Source organism: Lathamus discolor, chromosome 6 (genome assembly GCF_037157495.1).
Source record: "Lathamus discolor isolate bLatDis1 chromosome 6, bLatDis1.hap1, whole genome shotgun sequence".
NCBI classification, from domain to species: domain Eukaryota; kingdom Metazoa; phylum Chordata; class Aves; order Psittaciformes; family Psittacidae; genus Lathamus; species Lathamus discolor.
The window spans coordinates 26,897,925-26,905,349 of NC_088889.1; positions in this window are offsets into that span (position 1 = coordinate 26,897,925).

Sequence of the window (7,425 nt, forward strand, 5' to 3'; positions counted from 1 at the left end):
TGAGCTCAGGCAGGATGGTAGGAGGAAAGCAAGCCTTCCCTTCTGTGTTGTATCCCTGTCCAGAGGATATGGGAGGAGACATTTTTCTTCTCTCCACAAAGTGTTTATGAGAAAAGGCTGACCTGCTTTAGCAGCCCCCGATTTAAAACAGGGATGGATGATTATCTGCTTTTGTGGGGCAGGAGTTAGAACCATTTTATATTCCTAGTAGAAATACCTCCATTTCCAGCAAAAATAATCCACCACATCACAAATCACTTCTGGCAGCAAACAGCTGGACATGAATGTAACAACAAGCAGTGAGTGAACCCTCCCTAAGCAAAACTGATCCCAACAGGCATCTCATGTCCCCATTACCCAGAGCAGGAGCTGCAAGAACAGGAGCAGGATTAAGAAGCACTTTTGTGCTTGCTCGGTCACTTTCCCATGACAAAATCACTCAAATGCTTGTCCCAGCCACCAGCCTGTCCAGCCCTGCTAAGGGTCTGACAGCAGCAAGGTGCTACAAGAGGGCACCCTGGACACACTGGGTTGTTTGGGGTTTTTTTATTGTCCAAGTTGGTATTGCATTTATTTTTAAGCCAAGCTGGCATTTTTTTTACCTGATCTAAGTGAACAGTTACTATTAAATGTGTTTAGTACATAGTGGTGTGCCACCTCCTTACATCTGAGGATCTGGGGAGGTTGCTTTAGTTTCTTAACTTCCCTGTTCACAGGGGTAAGTAGCTCCAGGAAGGACAGCACTGGGCTGCAGCCTCAGCTCGGGCCTGGGGGAGACACAGGATCACTATATAGAGGAGAGATATGGAGGCAAACAGCAGCAAAGGAGTGCTGATAACCTGTCCAGGGAGGTTTGGTGCTGGGTTTAACTTCCACTGCATGGGATCGACATGGCTTTTGCAGAAAAGGCCCCTTAACCCTTTAGTAATCCCATAGATGAAGGAGGGAAAGTTCTTAGCATGGAACTTTGGGAAGAGCGGATGATGGCCTTTTCCCACCATCCTAAGTTGTGAAAAAATTGTACATCATATTTGTGATCCTGGCCCATGTCAGAAGGAAGAGATGATGGAAACATCTTTGGCAAACACAGACTGCAATGGCTTTAGAAAGGATAAGTCTCCTTACCTGGGAAAACCTTGACAAAGACATGCATCCCACATCTTTGCCTCTCAAACTTTGGGAAGACTGGCAATGAGAAGCATGCTTTCACATGTGTGTAGTGGATGCCTGATTAATGGATGGGTGAGAGCATGCATGGTGGATGGGTGCTGTACATACAATGAAATTAGGTGTGTCATGTGAAGCACATGCTATCTCAGGTGTGCAGAACAGTGCCAGTCTGTGTAGCACAGAGAGCTGTGGGACAGGTGTTACAACGAGGGGCACTCCAGCTGGGATGTGGTTGCAGGTTCCAGTAGCATCTGTACACATGAAATGCCCATAGTGAATGCAGCCCGAGGAGTCTCTGATGTGATTGTTCCGTCACAATCGTTTGGGGATGGCAGAGGTCCTGGCCGCAATACCGACAGGCGTTTCTGTGGGGAGGATCAGGTTGCAGCGCTGTGGCAGCTGACATGCAGGGAAGATGGCTGAGATCAGCCTGTGTTCCCATAACATATGGCTGGGCCAGGAAGGATTGCAAACACGGTCTCTACAACTGCAGAATTTAAGCCACTGTTGAGCTGTTATTGCAGTGTGGTTTTGCTATTTTGCCAAGGCATACTAGCACCATGTATGTTTGGGGATTAAAGCATACCTTGGGTCCCTGAACACTACCTGTTGTCTCGTGTCTATGGCGTGGAGTAACATCCAGGACATATGGCTAGCTTTATTCATGACTAGCACTTAAGGCTCTAACACCTACCTGTGCTGTGGCTAAGCATGTATCAGGTGACGTGAGGTTTGTAAGGGTAAGTCTTATGTTTATTAGAAAGGTGATGGACTTGGAAAGACACGGACAATCTCCCAGGCACACAACTTCCTCCAGACAGAAGCAAGAGCAACAAACAATAAGCATACCCCTTAAATCACATCATTTCCTCCAATGAAAGATTTTAGCTCTCCCTGCTCAGCTTTCCTTTCTTGTATGTTTATGAGGGATGCAAACCTACAAAATCTAGTTTGGCACTGTTGCGATGTAGTGGTACAACCTTGCAAGCGGCAGCCCTGGACAGGAGGTGTTATGTTCCCAGGCGTACTGTTCCTGGTGTCCTCACGGGCAGAGCTACCTCAGAAACGCTGGCCATTGCTGAAAGAGTTAAGAACATCTTGTCAAGGATATGCAGTTATCTGGAACTTTTGTTTATACAGAGAGGCAATAAAACATTCAGCGCCTTAGACCAGTGTAAGAAGGGTCAGTACAAGCTCCAGCAGTTGTATATAAATTAACCTTTTAAGTATGGCCTAATCCATAATGATTCATTGACAGGAATTATTCCAGGAGACTGAGCTGCAACAAATTGTAGCAGTTGTAGCTAACTACAGCACCTCACAGCTGCTGAAAGCTTGGCTGCCTCTTAAGATGAGGTATCTAAGGGAACATTTTAAAAGGCTTTGACAATGTATTTCCACAATACTTGTTAGAACTAGGACGTCTCCAGTGATCTTATGTTCCTAAAGCAGAATAAAAGTATGAGGAATCTGAATATACACATGAAGGATGTTTTGAGAGGTTTTTGCTTTTGCTGTAGCTCTGACAGAATATGAAAAGGATGCTTCACTCCTACACACTGGAGTGGTCACCCAAGAGAGCTCATTTCTTCTCCTCAATAGGATTTAGCCAGGATAGTGCAACAAGCGCTCAAGCTGAGAAGCCTGCAGCGTATTTGCAATTGTCAGAATTGAAAGTGAAGGAAGACAAAACAACCTCTCCACTCCCACCCTCTGTCAAACATGCCTAATGAATAGCTCTACATGCACTATATCAGAAACCCCAAACGTTGACGGCGGTGCGAGGCACTAATTTGTTAGTTATCATAGCTGACAAATTGTCATCATGGTTCCACTCCTTCAGAGGGTGTTGTGCATGTGACCCGGGGAAGGGCTCTCAGGCTTGAGCTAATGGGTGTATGACTTGGAACAGAAGATGATGTGCCAAGTTGGGAACCACAGAGTGGGCTGCCAAAAAAGAACAGTATAATTATCTGTGCATAATTCACGGCCGGAGAATAAGCTTTCCTCCAAAGTTGTCTGCTGTAGAGCTGTACCAGATTCATGGCTTTTGCAGTGAGCATTCACAAAGTAGTGACAATCTGTGCAGAAATGTTCACTTCTCCAAACTTTTTTTTTTCCCTATTGGACTAAAATAGACATTTCTATAGCACTCTGCTCTCAGGACTGGTCTGTTAAGACAAGTGATGACTCACAGATGTATATTCTTACTTTCTTGGATAGTTATCGCTCCCCTCACCCCACCTAATCCTTTCACTGATGGGATTTGAGGGAAAAAAAAAAAAAACCAACACAAAACCTCTGCAAGGAAAAGCACTAAAAATACAAACTATTGCAAGAGTATTGGCTCATTGAATCTTCAGAGCTGCTGCTATACTGGGACAACAGTGGTCCTAGTTCTCAGATTCTCAGGAGAAACACTCAAACATCGTGAGCCAAAGGAAAATTTCCTTTAATTCTTAGCACTTTCAGGCAACACAACTTGCCAGTTCAGGTTCTGCTCAGCAGATGGCAAGGTATGAATGTACCCGTGAGAGCACATGTATATAGCCCACTGCTCTTTCACTTATTACTGGACTGTATGAGGGTTATTTGGTTCTTTTAACCTCATCAGAGATACCACCTCTTCATCCCTGTTATGGAAGATAGCTACTTTGCCTCAGCAATAAATAAAAATTCCTTTTCCAAACCATGTTCATTTTCTTGAATGAGATTCAGCTTTCGAAACAGAAAGCTTGGGAAATTCCTTTGCTAGTGAATCCTTCTGGAGGAGATCATGGTGAAGGACTGAATGTCTCATAAAGTCTATTCTGAATGGGAGGGAGAAGGCTCTTACAGAAAGGCAAAGGAGATGGAAAATGTTCCCATAATTGCTGGCAAGGAAGATGCAGATTTTGCTTGGGCACATTTCTCTTTGAAAGCTGATCCTGTTTTGTAAGGGTAGACAAGGAAGAGTTGCCAAATTCGTAGGACAACGAAGTTTGGAAAGCGCTGGCAAAATATGTGGAATTGGATTAAATTTGACAAAATGTCATATTGCTTTAAGGCTCCTCAGGGTGTCCTGAACCACTTTTGCTCCACGCAGTGCAGCTTTCCTGTAAAGCTTTGGCACCGCCACCTCCATCCCGAGCTGCTCAAAAATGCTGCTGTGGCCATGCTAAAGCTGTAGGGATCCCATCTCATGGGAGTTTTCCCAAAGAATTGGTGCTTATCTCCTTCTGATCTATGTGTAGGAACCCCCCAGGGAAAGTTCTGGTGCTGCAGGGAGCTTGTGGGTATGTGCATAGGGTCTGTGCCATCCAGGGGTACTTAGGCAAAGCTCACTGGGTCCAGCTGGGGGCCGGAGGGGGCAGTGCTAAGTGGACATGAGAGTCTGGATCTGGAAGTACAAATGTACTTTCCAGGTTCCAACTAGCCGTTTCTGGGGTTGGTTGTGTGGGATAACACTTGTGCCTTTGTGGTGTAAGTCTACCCTGTGTCTCTGCTTTGTCTTCCATTACTTTGATAATGAAAACTCAGGACTGAAGAAAGATGTCCTGGTTTTGGCAGAGTGCTTCAGCAGTGGAATATAATTTCAAGCACATGCTTAATTGCTTTGCTGGATCAGGGTGCAAATTTCTTGGTAAATATTGCAAGACTTTCACTTTCTGGGAATGCTCTTAGAAGAAGTAAAAAAACCATTTCCTCTATAAATGTTTGTGGAAAATGAATAAAAATGTGTGATGAATTTCCACTGCTTTATCGTGTTCACCAAACGACTCAACATAGCAATAAGAACTAAAGCTTACACAAACAGTGAGGAATGAGCTCTTCAGCCTTTAACCTGAGTGAGGAAGCCTTTGGGTATGGACATGTCCAGCAGGCCTGCACTCATATAAGTGTCTTTGTCAACCTGACCAATTGACCAGAGGGCATCAGATTGGAGCTACCTAAGGGGTGTCTCCTGGAAAGAGCCCAGGGACCAGCTGGTTCTACACCTGAGGCTGCTTTGATGATAACCAGATGACTTTAGTTTCCAGACATCTCAACCTGAGAGCTTTCATCAGCATTGCATTCGCTGTGAGGAAATTACAGGGAAAAAAAAAATCATAAAAGTACTGAAAAATCAGTACTTTTAATACACGTGTTTTTTCATACATGTAACTAGCCCCAGCATTGATCTAACATAAACGGTAGCATTTACGAGGCCGATAATCCAGCTTCTCATTGATCTTGGCAGTACTAGTAGGGGGCAATATTTACATTTGGTTGAATTGCTCTTGGACAAATTTTCTCCACAGTATTAAATACAAAGAAGCCTTCCATTAACACCAGGAGACCAGGGATTTTCATTCATCTATTTTTTTACCTATTATTAACAAAAAATAAATACATGGCCTGCTTCTCTATTCTGTTGTTGGTCTTATACTGGGATAGCTGCACTCAGTAAAGGAAAGTAGCAGCAAAAGAGAGCTAGACCCTGAATATTTGCAGAAAACAGCAGACTGTTCTTTTCTAAGTACAAAAGAACACTTATCCTCCTTCTCCTAGCAAAACAGAGCAAAATCAATATTTTTTCCTTGGTTATTTCCCTAAGCTTCCTTCTTTCCTCAACACTCTTGCCTCATGCTATCTCCATTCTGGAGATACTCTGCTCTTTTGATAAAGAAAAGAGGGAAATAAGCTTTTTTTTTGGAGTAAATATTTGGATGCATTTTAAACTAAGATGAATTGCACCATAAAGTGTCTGTTTCTTTCTGGTTAATGATAAAGAGTTCAAGCCCTGAAAATGTAGGTGTGTGACTGTGTAAGTTCTGCCCATTGCATCTGGGCAGTCCCATCATGTCTGGCCAGTTTTATCCTGCTAACTGGTAAAGATTCTGACCCCTTATGAAAGCACAAAGGAGTTGCTGTTCCTGCATGTCTCACCCCACCACTCTGGCAGCAGCTCAGGGTACTGTGATGGATGATGCCTTTATGGACACCTCCAGCCTCCTCCTGGGAACACAACAGGGAGACAAGAATTGCAGGACAGAAGCATTTATCGGCACCAGGAAGCCAGTGTCTGTGGCATATCAGCACAAACAAAGAAATTGTCTTAATAGAGAGCCACACCTAGAAGTATTACAGTCCTCTCATGGGATCACATAGCATGTGATACATGAACCCAGGTAGTGAACCCATAGCAAGCAAGGAAGAGCAAGTTTACAGAGCAGCAGCCAGAAAAAGAGCAAACAAGTAATGTGAAGGGAAACACCACCCCCCCACCCCCACCCCCCCAGTATAGTAGCTGGAAAGCCAGAACCAAGTCTGTATGCAGAGCTGACCATGAAAGATAAAGATGAGAAAATGAAGGTAAAGATTTTTACTGTCTCACTGGGAATTAAAGGACAAGAAGCAAGCGAGATGCTGTTGCCAGGAATAATGCCTGAAACACTGGAATAGCTGATAAAGGTGTTTGATTAGGATCATGACCCTGCAGACAGAATGAGACTCTGGAGAAATATTGTATCTTTTATCCCACCTCAAGAAGCAGGAGCTGACATAGACACCCGCCTTGCAGAGCTGCAAAATCTATAGCTCTGGAGATGTTAAACACTCCCTAAATGGAGCCAAGATCATCTGTAGGACACGATTCCCTCTTACAGAAAGGTATAAAAAGAGGAGATCTAGCCCTAGAGAAACACCTCAAGATAGCAAGGGAACAGCTAGCTATCCCAGGAAAAGGTCAAACCAATACAACAAAGGAAGGCAGTGGGTGCAAGGGAACAGCCTACCAATAACACACGCAGAAGAGGCCAGTGTGGGAGCTCTGTAGCGAAACAACAAGAAAGGCTGAAAGAAAAATGCCTGGCAAGGGCAAAGATGCAAGAGAGGTGGAGAAACAAAACATTTGCATCAATCCTGCAGCTGCCTAAAGAATTAAAAAGCAGACTGTCTTTCAGATACCTGCAGCGCAGCTTCAGCAGAAGGAGGGACTTTGGAGGTCCACACACCCGGCAGAGCGTGGTCACCTGCCTTCAGGACCCACATCTGTCCTTACATCAACAGCCAGGTCAGAGCCAACTGAGTCATGAAGCTGTGATGCTGTTGACAGAAGCGATAAGCAGCAATTCTAACCTGGAGAAATGTGACCACATCATGGTGATGAACAATAAAACCACCTTGAGGTCAATGGGCAATGCAGGCTGTTGATAATCCACGAAATACGGGATGTTATTGCTCAGAGTTTATAGCAGTTGACATTCAAAATCACCACCCGGGCAGAGCACTGGG